This window comes from Coptis chinensis, chromosome 2 (assembly GCF_015680905.1).
Source record: "Coptis chinensis isolate HL-2020 chromosome 2, ASM1568090v1, whole genome shotgun sequence".
NCBI lineage: Eukaryota > Viridiplantae > Streptophyta > Magnoliopsida > Ranunculales > Ranunculaceae > Coptis > Coptis chinensis.
In genome coordinates, this window is record NC_141457.1 from 66092443 (window position 1) to 66113899 (window position 21457).

The following is a 21457-nucleotide window of genomic DNA, read 5'->3' on the forward strand; positions in this document are numbered from 1 at the left end:
TTTTATGAAAATTGTGTTAATTGTCTTCACTCCAGAAAATTTTAGTATTACAGAATTTATTCAAACAAAAATTAAAGTTCCTTGTAACATTTTTTTTTTCCCGATAAACACCACTCCATGCCTCACATCCAAAGTATCATGAGTTTGTAGCCTTTTCATATATTTGACTTCCCTGAAAAAGTCTAAATGTTGAAATCCATATCCCACAACACATAAAACCAAATTCCACATCCTTGAGACACCGACCAAAAAAGAAAATAAATGTGAGTTTTATAGAACGTGGTCCAGTATAATCTATATAGCAATACTATCATCTTGGTGTATATGGGTAGTTAAAAAGAGCAGTAGATTGGGATGCAATAACTGAAATGATTGGTAAAGTGTATTAATAGAATTTAAAAAATTAAAATAATAATAATAATAATAATAAATTGTCTCAGGGAGACTAAAACATGTATTCATATTTAACAGTTGAAGGACCACTTTCCAATTTTGTCATCCTTTACAATATGAGCATAAGACTACAATGAAAAGGATAAGTAAAATTTGTGACTCTTTTATAGTAATAGTCCTGTGTCACGAAGAGGATAAAGGAAAATGTATTCAGGCAGTACCATAAGCTCCTATGCCATAATGATTTCTAACAGAGTTGGAATAAATCCAGCGCTTTATTAAATCCTCGAAAGTACTTGCAAACCCGCATTATTCTGCAATTGCTTTAAACTCTTGAAACAAGACAACCTGCCTCGTTCGACCATTGTAACATGAACTATTATCCCAAGTACTTGCAACCCCGCATTGTTACTACAATTGCTTTAAGCTCTTGAAATAGTACAACCTTTCCTCAGATGACCATCAGCAATGTGAACTATTATCAGTTCTCCATTGCCATTTCTTGCATATGGCTCTGGTTATCTGCAATCAACATATAGTTGCCTTGTACTAATGTTCCCATGTTGTTACTAAATAGGTTTGTATGCTACCAAATTGTATAGGTATTCTTATACCGTTCATCTAATGTCTAGCAGCAAGTAGAATTAATCACATAACTCAATGGTGAAAACATTTGGTGTTGACTTCATTCTACATATTGAAAAAGAACTAATATCTGAAAGTAAAGAATTTAATTACCTTGACCAAGTCGGTTTTAAAAGAGACCAAGATAGAGATCTTAATATCGATATACCTTAAGCCCTCCTTTATTAGTGATGTATGTCACTAATATGTATGTTTTGCATTGATTTGCCAAAGTTAAATGGCAACATTCATTTTTTAAGTCCTTATTACCTATGACATAAAAAATTTAACTTGTACTCACTAATGTGGTCATCACCAGCATTCTTTTATTTATTTTTTGATCAGTTGAAATTCCACTAATAAAATACAATAGGTTTACCACTCCCTGGCTCCTAGTCCACACTCCACATACATAAATTTTTGGCACCTTCTCTAACTGCCAACTTTATAGTAGTAAGTCTAAAAAAAACAAAAAAAAAAACTTCTACAATAGTATTTCTAGTACCAAAAGTCTTTACCACGTACTCCATTCGCATGTTATTGTATTTCTACTATGTTGTCTTCAATGCAATCTCTGTTGCATCCTTGCATGTTCCTTGACCTGCCCTTGCACCAAGTTTGTTGTCTAACACAGAAGCCCATCCTCACTACAATAGCTCACCATGAGATAGCAAAAATTGAGTTTGTAAATGACTCGAAAAGCACAAAAAAAAAAATCTAACTCATCCAAAAGAGTATGCTCCATTTTTAGGACCTGCTCCTCCCAACAGGCCCTAAAAAGGCAAGATATACATTAGTTCCTTTATCCCACCCTAGAGAATAAAGCAAATTCTTAACCAAAGACATAATACAAAGGGTGTAGATGTAAGTGAAACTGTGAGAGTAACACATGAGCTGATGTACTTGACTGGAGTTGGTAGTCTTTAGAGCACAAATCCATTCTCTGTTAAACAAACATACACCATCCAACCTGAGTCGATGAATCCACTTCAATGCAAGTAGCAATAATCATATTATAGAATACCAATAAAACAAAAATTCAACATAGTTTTGTTCTTTAAAACCTGAAAAACAATATATAGGCATTGCTATATTGATAGGTGGGGAACACATGGCGGATGGGTTACAATTTAAGACTCTAATTGTCAATATGACAACCTATTGTGGGGATAATGGGAAGCTATCTTTGGTCACTCTAAGTGGTGACCTGAAAAATAGGTAAAGGAGTGAATGTCTGGACCTTTTGCTTTTCATCGAGAGATTGTTTATCCGTAGAGTATTCTAAATGGCTCGAGATGGAGAGATTGGAGTTGAGAGTAAAACCTCTACTACTACTTAGCATCCTCTAAACTTATCCATAGACCTCAATTGTCACCGAGCATCCTCCAAACATAGCTATACAATTGTGTTTGCAACTGCTGCATCTAGTATAAATGTTCGGGTTTATAATGTGCCAATGCAATCTAACTATGTTTCATGAAGAACTACCAAAAATGCATCTGTCTTGGCAACATAGTGGGTGGTATGAAATCGACCTCCATATTGTGCAGTGTTTCTGTAATGCAACCAATTGATTATACATGTTAAAGAAGAACACACTAAATTTAACTTAATGCATGCAAATGTTATCATACCTAATCTCATATGATATAATAATACATTTAAGTTATAAGAACGGAAAAATTGAATATAAGCACAAAATTACAGTTTATTATCTATATCATATTCATAGCAAGGACTTGTTTCCACTAAAGCCTGTTAGGTATGAGTAAAAAAAATTGCTACAATAAGACATCAATTTCAAATCTACAATGCAATCTCCAAGAGCTTACTCAACCAAACCTTGAGAAAATACACCCCGAAGGCTCAGGTGAATACAACTTGGTACTCAACTATTGCCTTGTAATAACCGTTGCGAGAAACAAAAACAATCCCAAAAGGTTTCACCATAACGTTCCAATATTACATTTTTTTCCTATATAGGAGACATTACCAATCCATAGATTCGTATAGCCACTTTATGTGTAGCTCAAATACCATGTAAACCATGTCAATGACAACAACATGAGTCTTCATATTAGTTAAGAATGAATCAACTTTTATTAAATGTACCAATGCCAAAGACATTTCTTCCACTACAATGGAGCGAGTATCCAAATTCGCTCACTTTTTCAATGAGATTAATGGAAAGTAAAATATATGTATTGTCACACATGCGTCTAACTTTGCATTCAAATAGTCTGATGAAAAGCGCATTAGTCATGGTGACGTAAGTTACATTTCTTTCATGCCAGAAAAAAATCTTTAGATTTTGTGGCAAAAAAAGACTGGGACAAACAATCTCAAGGTGAACAGAACATCATATCACAGCCAAAGAAAAAGCAAGTCAGAGCCTACACAAAAAATTGAGTAACTATTTGACTAAATGAGTCACTCACTTAAACTGGTAATTGAATTCTTATATGGAGGGACTTTTTGTCTGTCCAAACGACAATAAAACAAAGAGTAGGGAAGAGACAACACATACATAAGCAAAGTAAGATAGTTTGGTCCAAGCTAAATATCACTTCCACCAAGCCAAAACAAAATCTGGAAAAACAGAGAGCGAAATAGAAAGTACTTTCGTGTAATTCTTGCAAGTCTTGCAGGTTACACACATTGTGGGTCTTTCCCCCTTTTCAATTCCATGAAGGTAGTAGAAGGCAAAGAAATGAAACTATAAAATTATTTACTAATATATAGTAAGTTAAAAGGAAGTTACCTGCGTGTAGATAGGTTATTTTTGCCTCAAACAGGTGCAATGAGCTGAAGTTCGATCATTTTCCTTGTAATGTAGTGTTGCGCAAAACAAAATTGAAATAACTGAAAATAAGAAGGATATAGGAATAAGTAAAACATATATTGCTACTATCTTAATAAAAATGGTAACAAAAGAAAGCAAGAACCACGGACTCTATGATAATAACGTGTCACTTGGATGACTTGGTAAACAATCTTTGAAAATAACCAAATAACAAAAGAAAAAAGCAAATTGCAATGGACATATTAGTTACCAAGAGATAGAGAATCCAAGCTCCTTTCAACTATGAACTATCCCAACACACATTGCATAGTTCTAGGTAGAAAACATGTACTTGGATTTGATAGGGTTAGCTAACTTACCGTAAGAACTAGTCTTTCTTTAAACAATAAATTCTCACTATTCATAACACTCTTTAAGCTACCTATCTCATTAATGCTTGAAGAAACAATAAAGCGAACACATGTTATTGGGTATAGTAGTTCCATCAATTGCCCCAAAGATATATGCCTATGTACAAATAATTTATACTAAATAATATTACAAAGTACTAATTAGGAAAGATCCAACACAACTTACACTTCAATATAGCTAAAAAAGTTAGATAATATCATGAATACTGTGGTATATCATGCATAAATTTTGATGCTAATAAAACTGATCTACAATTGGTTTTTGCAGCTTATATTCTTTTCAATAGAAACCAACAATATTGGATATAAGATTTGATTAATAAATGATCTTGTGACCTAAAAATGTTGTATACCAGTTCTCTTTGTCCTTTGTTGAGCAAGCAGTAATCTTGTGTTTTGGGTTCTCATAGCTCCACCTCACTTGCTCATTGGGTAGGAACAACTGACATTAGCAATACCCAAACCCGACAATTTAGATATGAAAATATGCATTACAAACTACTAACTATAGAATTAGCTAACACACAAAAGGTATTACATATTACAGATGAAAGTTGTATCCATGAAGATAAAGAAATAAAAAATGAAAAAAAAAATACTAATAGTAACAAAAAAAAAAGTCATCCAAATAATTTGGTTGCCTACAATGAAAATTTGGCAATTTTTTACTTAAGCTAAAAGTCGCAAAGGAAGGGCACGTCTGAAAATGCAACTCCCCCTTTGTGTCACATATTGACATGTATAAAACATAGCTACATTTAATTTCTAAAACTCATATTCTAACAAATGTATATGTAAAAGAGCCGTTTAAGTAAAATATCATGTGTTGTAAGTTGATGTTGTTTTCCGCTTGCAACAACCAATTCAATCTTTTACAACTTCACTCGCAAGCAGTTACTAAAAATCACAAACTAATTCGATCTAAAATCCAATTAAATTACCCCAATGTTGTAATTAGCTCTATTAATTTTGGCACAGGGAAATTATTTAATAATGATATTTGACATGTTCAGGAGAAGTGTCTTTTTCAAAGGCCTACTACGGATAGGAAATTGGATATTCAAAAAATTGGAGAAAAGAAGAATTAATAATAATAATAATAATAATAATAATAATAGTAAAATAGTGTAACCTGCCAAAGCTTTAGGAAAATAGAAAAACATGATTAAAGTAGCGCTTCTTAGTTTATATGATTTAGTTGTTTGTACCATTTTCAATTAATGGTCAAAGTCGATTTTTGATCACTGGACTTGAGTTAAGAACAAAAAAATTACTTCATTGAGGCACTTTAACAAACAATATTTCTTCTATTATGCACTTCAACAAACACTCCGAGAAAACGGTGAGGCTATTCACAATAAAAAGAAAACTGTTGTACCCAAAATAACACCAATTTACAACAGAAAATGCAATTAGATCCACTAAAACCAATTGGACGCAGCTAATATAATTAAATCAAAACAAAACAAATCAATGCTAATAACCAAATTGGATTAAACTAAAAATGTAAAGGCTGTTAAAAACTTTACCTTGATACCTTGAGAGAGGAAGTCGGGTAGTTGAATTTGAAGGTTTATTCGCTACCATCAAAAATTGCAAAAGATCATAAACACTTATACCCGAAAGCAAACAACAACAAACAAATATCAGAATCAATAATTTAGTAATCAATTTTTACGACTCCAAAAGATTGAAAAAAATTATGACATGCAAATGTTTTCATGTGAATAAACATTAATCGATAAATTCATGATAGAGAGAAGAACTTTTCACACTTACAGTTAGAAACTTAAACACGATTTCGGATTTGATGGTGAAAAACTGTTGTAGAGCTGCGTCAGGGCATGAATAGTTTCATGTGATAAAGAGCCTTGGATAGTTTAGAGAGCATGAGAGATGAGAGGGAGAACTTGGGTTGAGAGTTCCTGCACAACAACAAATGAACAGATGGAAATGCTGGGAGCGGTTATGATCCCTGACAATTATTACTCCTTCACAGAAATGGTGGGAGCGGTTATGATCCCTGACAATTATTACTCTTCCAAAGATCTTTGATAGAAGCTTTCTTGCAGAGTGGCAGTCATCACAAACTCGGAGGTTTTTGACAATACGTATTGGAATGCTTGGAGCCGTACTTATGAGTCCGGAGGCAATTGTTAATCTCTCACGTGATGTGTAGGTGCAATTTCCTTTTTTCTTCGTTGTCAAAATTTAGCATTTCGGATGTTTCTTTTTTTGTGCGTGGGTGAGAGCGGCCTCCCATAATGAACTTGTGTAATGAGCCATTCACTTCAATTGAGCTAATATCTAGTGCCTTCTTTATTCCTGTATCCTTCATAGTTTTACTCACACCTGCATTCACTAACAAAATAAAAACTCACGCGTGCACATCATTCATCTATGTGCATTTTGCTTATATGTTTGACATCATTTCACTATAACGACGGTTGTGGTGCTCCATCTCAAGAAGCTGCTTTGTTGCTACTTCCCCAATCTCATATTTTTGTGAAGCTTGCAGGCGGCGAGAAGAGCCCGCACACAATAGTGTTCGCCCGATGGGTATTGTTCGATTATCTCATGTGCCATATCAATCGGGCCATTTCGACCAAGAAGATCCACCATATATCCGTAGTGTTCAACCTTTGGTACCACGCCAAACTCATGTTACATTCAACTAAAAAGTGTATGTCCCTTTGTCACCAACTTCACATGACTACAGGCATGTAGGACTCCAATGAAAGTGATATCTAGGGCTTCCTCACCACAACCATGCATTGCTAATCCACACAACATAGCATTCCACATGCAAATGTCTCTAACAGGAGATTTGTTGAAAATCCATCTTGCTCGGTCTATGTCGATCACCACACTTTGCATACATGTCTACCAATAGTTTTCGATATATATTGTTTGACTTTGTTTTATTTTTTCACTGATTTTGTTTAACTATAAAAATTGCAATTAAAGAAAGAAGCATTGAAAAAAAACACAAAAGAAAATCTGATTTCCAAAATGAAACTTATCATCAATGGAAACATCTGGGAATAAAATGAGGCGGGAGATACACGCCTATTGATGACGGCAAAGAGAGACGGAGCAGGTACCTGGTTCAACAGATGAGAAAGATAATAGAGAAAGCGTTTGTTGATTACCTGTTGAACAGTTGAGAAGTGAGAACGCGACTTCAATACAAAACGAAGAAAAACGAATGGTTAATTTGAGAGAGAAGGAGGAATTGGAGAGGCTTTTTAATCTGGGGGAAAGCGAAAGGTTTCTACTGCTCGAAGGTTTCACAATTAATTATGACTCCCAATTAATTTCTTTTCTAATCCCAAACAACACTGATTTCTTTTGGTAAGTTTGGAGAGAACGAAGGGTATTTTTTGTTTTTAATTTCACAATTAAAACTCCTAATTAATTTCTAATACAACGTGGCGGATTGCGGACCCTCGATTTATACCTCCTGAAAACGCATCCCAGCCGCGAGTTAGGAAACAGCTTGCGAAGAGAAGAGAAGCTTCGTACAATTCTCAGTAACCAACCAAACACAAATTGCAAAATATAATTGTATACAATGCAGATGCACTAGGACCAAATGTTTTGCAGGTTCATGAATTATACGTACAACATGCTGATATGAGAATAAACCTAGATATAAAGTTCAACTCGTCATCATCTACATGGCATTCTCTACATATATGGGGTTAACTGACTGAGCTAATAAATATCATAACGTTAATAATATGCATATATAGGACATAGAAACATTAGGCAAAAGCGCACCTTCAGCGGTACATTTCTGTACTTCTCAATGTCTTCTTTAACTCCGGCTCTACAATACAAACATATTAAATCATAACACATAAGAAAAAGACCTTGGTCAAAAATATAATTATGTTCTCATTGCTCACACCTCAATTGCAACTGCCAAATCTCCGATTCGTCCATCCTTTCACATACCAAGTATAGTTCAATTAATAAAATATATATGTCACGTCAGAAATGACAATATAAGCAAGATACCCAAACAAGACGTGAACTCTAAAAGAAGACGACCGTTTTGCCAACTCTTGCTTCTTCATGTCCAATGGCTTCCCATCAAATACATACCTGCAATTTGCATCAAAATAAGAAATAACACAAATGTGGGGAGCTTCTAAATAACTAATGAGTCAAATTTAAATGAATAACAATGTATTACACGGGTTTTAATCCAGCTTCCAAAAGACGAACCATCCTAGAAAACATTCCTCCAGTTTTTTTTTACATTTTTTTACAGGTCTAATAATTTTATGGTTTGCATGTTTTTTATGCAAATGGGAAAATGTAAAAAAATAATAAAAAAAAAAGAAAAGAAAATTATCAAAATAAAGCGGCATACCTAAGAAGAAGAAGATAAAATTAGAGAGGGAGAGTGCTTGGTGACTGGTGTTATGTGGGTTAATTTTAGAAGGTGAAAAAGGAGTGAGATAGAAAAGAGAGAGATTGAAAATTGCAAGTGAGAAAGTTACGTAAGAAGGTGGAGAGTTTTATTGTGCTTCAATGGAGAACTCGAATGGAAATTAGATATTGAGAATGAGTTTGGAGAGAGAACGGCTGGAGAACCAAAAGATTTTCGGCTATTTAAGTCCCAATTAATTTCTAACAATCTCTCTCATATCGTGGCGCATTAGTGACCCTAGATTTATACCCTTCAAAGTGAATCCCAGCCGCGAGTCAGAAAAGCGAGCTATTTTGTTAAGTTGATAAATAAATAAATAAATATAGTTACCAAAAAAAAAATGTAAATTATATAGTGTTCAATATCCAATATACCATATCCAACATACATAAAAATTATAACTAATAAGCCTATGCATCTTTTTCTATTTTGAAAACCCGTGTTACTACTTGTAATCTAGAAAATTCACATATTCACATTATCGACAAAATAATAATAATAATAATAATAATAATAAAATAAATAAATAATCACATCTTCTAATTTAGTTTTTCATATTTTTAACAGTAAAATTTCAATGCTCACGATAAGTTCTAGCTTATCGATCTTTCGAAGCATTAAGAGCTGGGCTGGTTGAAAATTTCTCAATCCAAGTCGGTTCTCACATGTGAATTGCATGTTGAATACCCTCAACGAAACTTTTGGGTTTGCCAGGTACTGCCATTTCCTATCACCGACACACTCACACACATATAATACTTTTGGTTAAATCTCCGTTATATCTCACTCTCCGGAGCACTGGTTTTCTATGCCCAATCTCATGCCACTAGCCATCTTCATCAAAATCTTTTTAAATGAAAGAAATGTATGATTAGTATTATTGCGTGATCTATAATGTGGTCCAGGAAAGTGGCTCCACATACCACTTTGAATGTCAAAGGTGATGAACCGATATATATTTATTTCTGTCACTAACTGATTTGAAAACTACCATACATACAACAGGTGGGTGGTGCGCTGTAAAACAAAATGATGCACATGATAGTAATTCAAATATTACCAGTGTATCTTATTGGAAAATATACATAATAGTATTGTTGTGATAACGTTAGAGAACTGATTAACAGTAATAGGTATTTTCCTTGTAAGGGTTGGATCAGGTTTCAATTTAAACGTTGCATGCAGACCATTTTTGGTGTATTTCATTACCTCCCTGTTCATAAATTTTTGTTATGCAAAAAGTGTTGGGGATTATATCAATACCAATCGATTCCCCCACTACACAGATAACTTGTATTTGAACACAATTCAACTCCGGACAAAATCTAAATATCAACTACAACCTATACTAACATGCCCAACTCGCTAAACAACTATTAACAACAGATAATAATGTAAAGCAGTAAAAGCAAACCACAACACAAAGATTTACCGTGGTTCGGCCAATGATGCCTACTTCCACAAGAGCCAGTTCTTAATAAAGTGGGAAGGAAGATTACAATCTCTCCTTTTCAGTCTCTCACCTTACTAGATCACTCTTATCTCTTTCTGGGGTTGTATCTCGTCAAAAGGTTCTCTCTTTTGTTTTAGTCCGGATTCCAATCCTTCGACTTGTTAGGTTAGGTTTTCCAAAACCTTGATTTTGGTTTTATCTCCAAAACCAAATTTCGAATCTTGTAGCAAAGCCCACGAAAATTGGACTGGAGCTTGGAAGGCCTCTTTCTTTATTGAGGCTTCAATGTATCTTGGAGATCGGCTGGTCGCCCCTCTATATGGCTGGTCGCCTCTAGTTATCGAACTAGTCTTGGAACCCGCGGCCATCATCCATCGGCCTTGGCGGCGCTCGACATTTCCAACGCCCGAATTAAGCCCATTTCTCTCGGCTCTGTTTTTCTCCTCATGTGAGGGATAACTCCAACAATCTCCCCCTCGAGCGGTGAGGGGATACCTCCATGCAATTGCCAAATCAGGGAGGGAGTGTGTCGCCATTCGGCAATAGCACAACAAACATCAAACTTACCTTTCGGTAAGACTTTGGTCATCATATCCGACCCGTTCTTGTCGGTATGGATCTTCTCGATACACAAATGCTTGTCTTCGATTATTTCTCTAATCCAATGATAACGCACGTGTATGTGCTTGGATCTAGAATGAAAACTTCGGATTCTTGCTCAAGTGAATGGGCCTCGATTTATCACATAGAACTACAAACTGTTTACGCTTTAGCCCTAGTTCGTCGAAGAACCTCTTCATCCATAGCAACTCTTTGCAACACTTTCGGTGGCTGCAATATACCAAAGCCAGTGTAGTGGAGAGGGCAACACACTTTTGCAACTTAGATTGCCAAGAAACTGCTCCCCCTGCAAAGGTAACCAGATAACCGGAGGTGGACTTCATCGAGTCAACATCACCGCCATATGCGCATCGGTGTAGCCTTCAAGTAAGGGCTTACTTCCACCAAAGCACAAACATGATTTGGAAGTGCCTTTGAGATATCTCAATATCCACTTAACACCTTCCCAATGTTCTTTACCCGGATTTGACAGAAATCTGCTTACAACCCCAACGGCGAAAGCAATATCGATCCTAGTACACACCATGGCATACATCACTGCCCCTGCGGATGCATAAGGAATCTTTTCCATCGACTCTGCTCATGCTCACCCTTAGGACACATCTCTTTGGTCATGCGGGCTGGCCACCAAGCGGACAACCGATGGCCGCTTGATCCATGTTGAATCTCTTCAACACCTTCTCAATGTAGCTTTCTTGAAAGCCACAACTTTCCACTCTTTACGTCACGAGTGATCCGTGATCCCAAGTATCTGCTTTGCTTGACCCAAATCCTTCATCTCAAAGGACTTACTCAAGTCTTTCTTCAGACTTGGATATCTTGTTGATGTTTGGGCCAACTATCAACATATCATCCATCCACAAAGAATAGCACAATGAAATCCCTATCCGGAAATCTCGAACAAACACACAATGATCGGAAGCGGACTTCTTGTATCCTTGCTTGCTCCGCCATAAAGGAATCAAACTTTATGTACCATCGTCTCGGTGCTTGTTTTCAACCCATACAAGCTCTTTATATCACTTGCATACTAGATGCTCCTTGCCTTTGACCTCAAACCCTCGGGCTGGTCCATGTAGACATCTTCTTCAAGGTCTCCATGAAGAAAAGCCGTCTTAACATCTAGTGCTTTCAACCTCTAGGTTCATACTTTGCGGTCATACCCAATACCACCGGATAGAAGTCATCTTCACTACAGGAGAGAAGATCTCATCAAAGTCAATCCCTTTCCTTTGACCGAATCCCTTCACAACAAGGCGAGCTTTGTGCCTTGGGTGAGGATTGTTCTCCTCATACTTGACTTTGTATATCCACTTATTCTTGAGAACTTTTTCCCTGTGGGTTTCTCAACTAACTTCATAAGTGTGATTCTTATGCAAAGAATCCATCTCGTCATGCATGGCCTTCAACCACTTTTCTTTTGCGTACCTTCAAGTGCCTCTTGATAGTACATAGGTTCTCCACCATCCGATAGTAGCACGTGCACATTATGTGGTGGATACCTGGTTGAAGCTAGTCTCCCTCTCGTCGGACCTCCTTGCCCCATCTCTCGGTGCCTCGGGGAGGTTGCACTTCTACTTGCTCTCGGTGGTGGTTCATGCATCTCATCCGCATCTTCTATACCAATAGGTTCTATCCCATCATGAGCAATAGGATTCTCATTATGAGCTTCAAACTCATGGTTCTCTGCATTCTCAATGCCTTACGCGACGTTCCACGGAGGGAACTTACGGTTCAATCAACAAGATCATTGGTGAAAGCCCTAACTTCTCTCCCTCCTCAAAGTCTGCTATGGTTTGGTCTTCTAAGAACACAACATCTCGACTTTGGATTACCTTCTTGTTAATCGGATCATAGAGTTTGTAACCAAACTTTTCATCTCCATAACCCAGAAAAATGCACTGCTTGGCTTTGTCATCAAGCTTGGATCTCTCATCCTTCGGAATATGCACAAATGCCCTGCACCCAAATACCCTCAAGTATCCATAATCAACATCTCTGCCTGACCATACTCTCTCTGGATAATCACTATTCAGAGGCTTTGCCGGCGACATGTTGATCACATGTACGGCTGTACGCATTGCTTCTACCCAGTAGCTTCTAGGTAGCTTAGAGTGAGATAGCATGCATCTCATCCTCTCTACAATGGTGCGGTTCATTCTCTCGCAATTCCATTCATTGCGGTGTCTTGGGAACGGATCCGCTCATGACGAATCCCATGACTCACGGCAATACTCTTCAAATGGCCCAATGTACTCACCCCCATTATCCGGCGAATACACTTCAACAACTTCCCGGTCTCTCTTTCCACCATCTTTGTGGAATTTCTCAAACACGCCAAGTACTTCATCCTTGGTCTTGGACTATAGGCCCATATCTTTCTTTGACGATCATCAATGAATGTCAAGAAGTACGGCTCCCCGGTGGGACTTTACTCTCATAGGACCACATAAGTGCAGGTGCACTAGTTCAAGGACGATTGTCCTTTTCGTGAGACGGAATCTTTGGAAAGACACCTGTGTTGCTTTCCTACCAAACAATGAGTACATGTATTTAAATGTGTACCTTTAATGTCCTGGCACGGCCTTTTGCTTAGCAAGAACTTCCATCCTTTTATGCCCATGTGACCACGGTCTCTTGTGCCACGCGGTTCGGATGAAGTTTTTCTTCTTACGCGCGATTTCGCTTTACACAAACTAGCTTTGTGTTTTGTAAAGAGAGCAAGTTTTCTTTCCTCCGGCTGCTACAATGGAACCCTGCTCGGTTTCTATACCCGTTACCAAACGAGTTTACAAAGCCATCGTCATCTAATTTCCCCCGCGAAATTAGGCTTAACCGTATGTCGGGGACATGTCTTACATCCTTGAGTGTCAAGGTGTAGCCGACATTGGTTTCTATATGAACATCTCCAATGCCTATAATCTTGAGGCGCCATGTTACCCATCCTCACTTCACCATATTCACCACGGTGTAGGTAGTGAAGAATCCCGTCGCGGTGTGACGTGATAGGATGCTCCTCGTATCTATCACCCCTCGTCAGATATCGACATGAGGTACTAAGACAAAGGCACACACCACAATCGACACAATTCCCACTAGGTCGCCGACTAGTGCGGTAGTATCTCTGCCTATGTTTCCGCGTTCCTCGCACCATGTCTTCATGTACACGGTTATTCTTCTCATCCCTCTTGATTGTTCGTGACTCATATCTGAAGTGGCCTTTTTGTGGCACAATAGTAACATTGCCTCTCCGCCTTAGGAGTTCTAGCTTCACCCCTAGATTTACTTCGTCATCACCCTCTAGAACGAGATGGTTTTCTGTTTTGACCTCTCCCCGTTTCTGCGTGAAAAGGATCTCTGAGTGAGAAGAGCTGCTTCTTGCACTCCTTCTAGTCTCCTCATTCAACAAAGACGTGGTAGCCATCTCCATGGTAACAATTCCATCCTTGGCTGCTCCATGTAGAGAAACTGCTAATGTCTCCCAACTTTCGGGTAGAGAGCCTAATAGAAACAAAGCCTCAACTTCGTCTCCCAAATTGATCTTCATCAAATGCATCTGATTGATGATATTCTGTACTTCATTAAGATGCTCAGACATTGAAGAACCTTCTTGGTACTTCGTGTCTGCAAACTTCTTAACGACTAGCACTTTGTTTCCACCCGACTTCCTCTCATAAAGGTCTTCGAGTTTCTTCCATAGACTGAAGGCTGTAGTCTCTTGGGCCACATGGTGAAAGACACTGTCGTCAATCCACTGTCGAATGTATCCAATCGCTTTTCTGTCAAGCTTTTTCCACTCAGCCTCATCAGTCTTTTCTGGTTTTACTCCCTCATTCTCAATGGGAAGTGCCAAGTCCTTGCAATATAGCAAGTCTTCCATCTTGGCTTTCCAGATGGTGTAGTTCTTCCTATTCAGACTCATCATACGAGTGTTCACGGAATGGTCCATCTCTACAAGTTATTTAACCTCAAATCTTCTCTCAGGAATTTCACAAACACGCCCGACCAAGATTCGGATAACACCCTAGGCTATTCTAACCAAGGCTCTGATACCACTTGTTGGGGATTATATCAATACCAATCGATTCCCCCACTACACAGATAACTTGTATTTGAACACAATTCAACTCCGGACAAAATCTAAATATCAACTACAACCTATACTAACATGCCCAACTCTAAACAACTATTAACAAAAGATAATAATGTAAAGCAGTAAAAGCAAACCACAACACAAAGATTTACCGTGGTTCGGCCAATGATGCCTACTTCCACAAGAGCCAGTTCTTAATAAAGTGGGAAGGAAGATTACAATCTCTCCTTTCAGTCTCTCACCTTACTAGATCACTCTTATCTCTTTACAGGGTTGTATCTCTGTAAAGGTTCTCTCTCTTTTGTTTTAGTCCGATTCCAATCCTTTCCGACTTGTTAGGTTAGGTTTTCCAAAACCTTGATTTTTGGTTTTATCTCCAAAAACCAAATTTCGCGGGTACTGTAGCAAAGCCCACGAAAATTAGACTGAAGCGCTTGAGCGCCTCTTTTTTGAAAGGCCAATGTATCGAGATCGAATTGGTCCCCTCTATGAGCGCTGGTAAGCCTAGTCTCATGGAACCCCGAGCGAAGTCGCTTTCATCCGAGGGGGCCTCGACATTTAACGCCGAATTAAGCCCGTTTCTCTCCAGCTCTGTTTTCTCTCCTCATGTGAGGGATAACTCCAACAAAAAGATACCATCAGTAGGGCTGTAGTTCCACTGGTGCACAGATAGTCAGATACCTCGAACTTATTATCCGTACACGAGGTATCTATTAACATAGAAAAGAAAATCAAGGGTATGCGAGAAAATGCACACGAAAAGCCCAGCATAGTTATCTAATTTAACTAATTTTATTTACAATTTTTTCGTATTCCGTCCCCAGTTCTTCCATTATTAGTATTCCGTACCCAATTTTACAGCATGACCAAGTTAGCTGTCTTTTACTTGAATCCGTCCAGTTAGTATATATGCAATGTCAAGTGTACCCTTACCATATAAAATTACCAAAATACCCATTGACTCTCACTAGGACCAAAATAGATCAAATTTACACATTTTACCACCCTATCCATTTGATCAGACGCCCACAAATATTTTTGGATTTTTTAGTTTTTGATCTTAATAATCAGTTAATCAAGTGTTTAATCAGGTAATCGCGTGTTTAATCGAATGCCCACATATTATTGGATTTAATCCAATGCCCACAAATATCCATTAATAATCAGTTAATCACATATTTTGTTTTGATTTAAAGAAATAGATCCAACGGCCAAATGACAGCCCATTTATAATGCATGTATCACCAAACACTTTAATCCGACGGCCATTGCTCTTTAACATCATCTTCTTCAACCGTCACCCTCTTCCTCATCTACACCCAATGACATAGCACCACCACCTCCACACTTCCCTACTGTCACTCCCACCAATCGCAAGTTCACCGCCTCTAACATCTGAAAAAGCCACCACCCCCCCCCCCCATCTCCACCACCATCACCACCCTAGAACACCTCCGACCGCCAAATCTTATGACCATTGTTTCAGCAAGATTTGCCAAAACACACCAGTTGAGTGTCGGAAGTAATATTTTTAGAGATGGTGAAGGAGATGGTTGTTGGGGAAAGATGAGACTGGACTTCAGTGTGAGGTTGCCTACATACCCAAAGTTATTGCTTGGGATCAAGTCTCGATTGCATAATTCTAGAAAAATGACGAATGTTGGATTTTATAGGTAAGATTGGTGATAGTTATTTCCTCGTTATCCAATATTCCAATCGTGGGATGAAGTTGGAGAACTGACGGGAGAATTGTCCACTCGTGGTATGAAGTTGGAGAACTGGCGGGAGAACTGTCCACTCGTGGGATGAAGTTGGAGAACTGGCGGGAGAACTGTCCAAGTGAGATGAAATTGGAGAACTATCGGGAGAACTGTCCAATCGTAGGATGAAGTTGGTGGAAGTTGTTTGACTCGCAAAACATGTGTGCAACTGATATTGATTTTACGTGTAGGTATGTAGGCTTTGAGCGTGGGATTGTATTGAATTGGGCTTTTATTGGGCCACATTTGTGGGGGGCAGAACATCGCCCTCTCTTTGTTACATGGGCAAGGCCCGTGTGGCAAAGAAGTAATAATATTTATGGTATTTGGTAGGTTAGTAAATCAGTAAAAATAAAAATGATGGGAGTTGAAGGCAAATAGATATTTTTTTCTTGATATAATTTATATAGAGTTCGTATAAATTTGGAATTTGATATTGTTGAATTGATTGTTGATAAAAGGGAAAACGATAGTTTTACCTACGAATAAACAACAAGACTCAAACGCAAGTAAAACTAAAACTAAACTTTACGTGTGATATTTATCAAAGATTTCTACTCTCGATGCTATCGCAATAGAGTTGGAGTAAAAAGATTCGTTCCACTCCTAGTTCTTTAGTATTGGCGTTTTCAAAGGTTATCGGTCTATCCAAAGTTAATGAGAGTAATGTGGGAATTATACTACGATGTCAATTCAAATACTAAACAAGATACGAATAACGAAATGACAGAAATACTAAGGTGTGAATCTAGATAAAGAATTAGGAGGGATTGAATCCACCTTGAATCCAACTTAATAAACTAGTATAGATTGTTGTAATCCAATTCTTACGTTCTTCCAAAAAGAATTGGTCGTTCTAATCCCTAATCAATCATGGCAATCTCTACCAAATAATGACTAGCATGTGAGGAAGTTCAACTCATTCTCATGACGAATCAACTACCTTCTAGAGTGGAATAGACTCTTACAACTAGTTCTACACTACACAATCAAGTTTTCATCAAGGCTTCATCAAACCCTTCTAATGGAGGTTTAGCCTTGATTCATCAAACTATTATTTCCAATCGAATTCAAACAAGACATAATATAAAGATTCGAAATTTGCTTATTTGAATTAAATGGAAATGTACTCATGCAAGTTTAATTGAAACTAACAATAATAAATAACTAAGTCTATGAATTGAAACTACAATGATTTATTGAAATGAAATTGAATAGAAAAAATAATATTTTATTATAAACTAAATTCGATTCTAAAATAACAATCAACTTGTTCTAACTAATATATTGGAATTGAAAAACTAATTAACTGAATGAAATAAAACTAGATCTACAACAAAATATGAAAACTAATTAATGGAGAGAAAACTAGATCTAGAAATCTATGCTAATGGCTACCTAATTTTCTCTTGCTTAAGAGTTAAGTCTTGTGTGTGGAATGGAGGAGACCAGATACACATTTTCGTGCATGGGCTGAGGAGTCATGTTTTGGGCCGAAAAATCGAGCCCAAAACCCAATCTCTTCAGTCCACAGGGCCCTTTTCAGCTGGATCTGACTTCAGCAGACTTTTCGTCCACTTTTGCTCCTCTGATTAGTTCAAGGTTTAGACAATTGGAAATCGCTTTCCGAGCCGGTCGTTTTGACATAAGGTAGGCCTAATTCCGAGGCCTGAGTCCAAAGATACGGTCTTCCGAAGTTCTGCTAACTTTTGTGTGATGTTTCTGCCCGTGTTGACTTTGACTTTTCAGCTTTTGACCAGGCTTTACAAAGGCTTTCTCCTTGAATCTTGGCCTTTAATCACAGAACTTCTTAGCAACCAACCCTTGCTCCTTTATCTCGCCAAAGTGGCACATTTCTGCACATAATTGACTCCAATGCCTAAAATACATAAAAGCACGTAATCAGCATTAACTTTTATTTATTACTCACATAATTGGTCTAAAAATATTATTGTTAAAGGGTTAAAACTACAGTTTTGGGCTCTTATCAATTGTATAATGGTGAAAATATATAATGGCAGTTTGGTAAATATAATTGTGTTAGAATGGTTAAAGATGAAAGGCTATAGACTTAAATATATGGCCACGGGCTTTTTGAAGGTTGTTATGGAGATCAAACTTAAATATATGGATCAGTATAATGGGTTTGATCTAGGCTTTTAGATATAATGGTCCGGGTAACTAAAAAACAAATAACAAGGATTGTTAAACCAATATTTTGGTCTAATTCGAAAGTAGGAACGTCAAAGAGGTTCTCAACAGTGGCTACTTGACTGGGATTGCAAGTGGCTAAAAAGAAAGAAAGAAAAGAGTCAGTTTTGATCGGTTGATTTTGGTTTCTTCAACTGAAGATTTGATTGGCTTCGGTTTGGCCAACAGATAGGTCGACAAAATTGACACCAGTATCGGTTTTGAAAACAAATAGTATATTGTTTGATTGGCAATTGTTGATCAAAGGTTGAATTGTGTCGTCAACAGAGGTCAGTTGGCCAGTAACCAAAAGTAGCAGGTGCGACAAAGAGGACCCGGCTATATAGTTTATGTCGGTTCTGAAGCTCTTTGTTTCCACGATCTATCTCCAAAGCATTGGAGAATGCAGCAGCTGGTTGGTCAAAATCGTTAAGTACATTTCACACCGCACCAGCCCTGTAATATCCCTTGGGCCATTCAGGCTTCAGATTAATGCAAGCGTTGGCATCCGCTAAAGCAACTTCTCCTTCTTTTAGAAAGGCATAACAAAGGCTCCTATTGGAGTATACGTTTGGGGTCCAAAGTTGTGGCCATAGAGTACCATTTTGTTGCCAAGAGATATTCCTTCTTCGGGAAAGCAATTTCTCCCTGAGATTTTGCCTCTTTAAAATTTTCCTTAGCTTTGACCTTTCTCTTTTCCGTTACTTCTTTTGACTCTAATGCCTTGATATTCCACCAATGCTCCAGTCTGAGTATGTAGGAATAGGTGATGTAACAGGATAAAGAATCTGGACATCTTGGTGGTTTTCATTAATAACTGCAATCTCTAGTGGTGTCAACCCTTCATGATTGTACACATTTGGATCAGCTTGTGCTTTCAACAAGCACTTGATCATTTCAGTTTCGACTTGAGTTGCTGCAACAACTATAGGCACTATGCCACATGTACTAACGTTAAGGTCTGCACCAGCCTCAATCAAAAGCTTCACTGAAGGTAATGAATTTTCAATAACAGGTGCTGACAGGGTACTAATAGGTTGTTCACAGTAAAAATTTGGCAGTGGCAAATCAATTCAATGGGATCGAAAGTAACAGCGGAAATTAACCAAGCAACGGCGTTTCAATTCGATGGGATCGACAATGCAAGCGATGTGAGCAGCTTCTATGGGATCAACAATGCGAGCGGCATTATGGGATCGGCAATGCAAGCGGCATTTATGGGATTGCGATCGGCAACTCAAACGGCAATTCAAATTCAAATGATCGGCAACTCGAGCGGCAATTCTTTCCAGCGGTAATTCAAAGGCTAGAACATATTTTCTTGTTTATTTTTATTTTTTTTGTTGAATAGGGTCGGCAAATGCTATGTAATTGTTGGGTTGTTAATTGATTGGGTTGGACACATTAGAATAGGTTGGGAACTTGGTTCAAATTAGTAGTGGATAAAATGAAAAGATCTAAAAAAAGTAACATATATAACAAGGTCTATTGAAGATAAACTAATAGAAGGGCGAAGCTTAAGCGAATTAGGAAAGTAATTGTTGGGTCAGTGTTGAAAATCTAGTCCTATTGGTATACGGCTCTGGAGTTAGAATATCTATAAAAGGAGAACTTGTGGTAGCAGAATAATTATCAGACTTAAAAAATAAAAATAGTTAGGTTTGAGAAGAGATGAAATAAAAGTTCCAATTTTCTTCTTCATGTTCTCATTTTACTTGTGCAGTAAGGTATGTTTCTATTCACGTTCACACCTTTTTTTTGTTTTCTTCATGCTTATCACAAAAAGTCGGTTGCCATGTTATGAATAGTAAGGGTTTTTTTTTTTAGGAATGTATATTAGGATTTGGATTTTTGTAAGTGATCGCGAGACAGTAAACCATGTTTAGATCTTATAATCCTGCAAAGAAATTCATCTTTGTTTTTTAGAGAAGGGTTAATTTGATACTATTCTATTTTTTTTATAGTATTGAAAATATTTGTTTAATGGAGAGGAATTATAACTTGAATAGGAGATGGGGTGATAAGGGGGATTTTAATATGAATAGGGTGGCAAAGGGTATTGATGCAGATAATTTGAAAGCAAAGTATGATATTGGTGATGATGTATCTATTGAGTCTATTGGTAGCGATATCAACCAAAAGTGTGAAAATGACTAGATAATTTTATTGTTTTCACATTTTTGGCTTGGTTGTAGTGTTCCATTTCGAAAATTAGTTTTCAAGTTATTAGCTCGATGGAGATTACATCCTTTACAATATCTCCTGGCTATTGGGCTATCTTTGCCCGTGTAGCGAGGATTTGTAAGGTTTATCAAAGGAGTATGTCTTCAGACCTTTTGTTTGAGTTATTGAAGCCCCTGCGGCAAAACAAGGCTTCTTATAAAAGTTATGCGTTGGGATATCATAACCATCACAACCAAAATTATCAGTTTTATGGGATGCCTTCGAACTACAAGAATGCGAAATTGTATGGTTTTAAGATCAAAGGCAATTGGAGGTTCGAAAATATTGATTATCCTAACAATATATCAGGTAAGATGTTAACTCAATATTCTTATAATTATTTTAAATAGTTAGCATCACATTATGATTATCTTGTTCTTTTTTTATAGGGGATATTCTGAAGTTTCCAAATATATCATTGTTTAGCAGCGAGATGATAAAAAAGA

At 37.3% G+C, this 21457-nt stretch overlaps 1 long non-coding RNA gene and 1 pseudogene across 2 annotated transcripts; both read right to left on the bottom strand.

The window, feature by feature from the left end:
* Nucleotides 1–1318: 1318 nt before the first annotated feature.
* Nucleotides 1319–6434, bottom strand: LOC147517236 (uncharacterized). 2 transcript variants are annotated; one of them, XR_015211392.1, is made up of 4 exons: nucleotides 6010–6434; nucleotides 5760–5842; nucleotides 3779–3879; nucleotides 1319–1960 (listed from the first exon to the last, which is right to left on the bottom strand). It is a non-coding gene; the product is annotated as an uncharacterized LOC147517236 (long non-coding RNA). The 2 variants fall into 2 exon arrangements; XR_015211391.1 differs by lacking the exon at nucleotides 1319–1960 and adding an exon at nucleotides 2583–3606.
* A 12620-nt stretch (nucleotides 6435–19054) lies between these two features.
* On the bottom strand, nucleotides 19055–20559 carry LOC147517237 (U-box domain-containing protein 70-like; annotated as a pseudogene).
* Nucleotides 20560–21457: the final 898 nt, after the last annotated feature.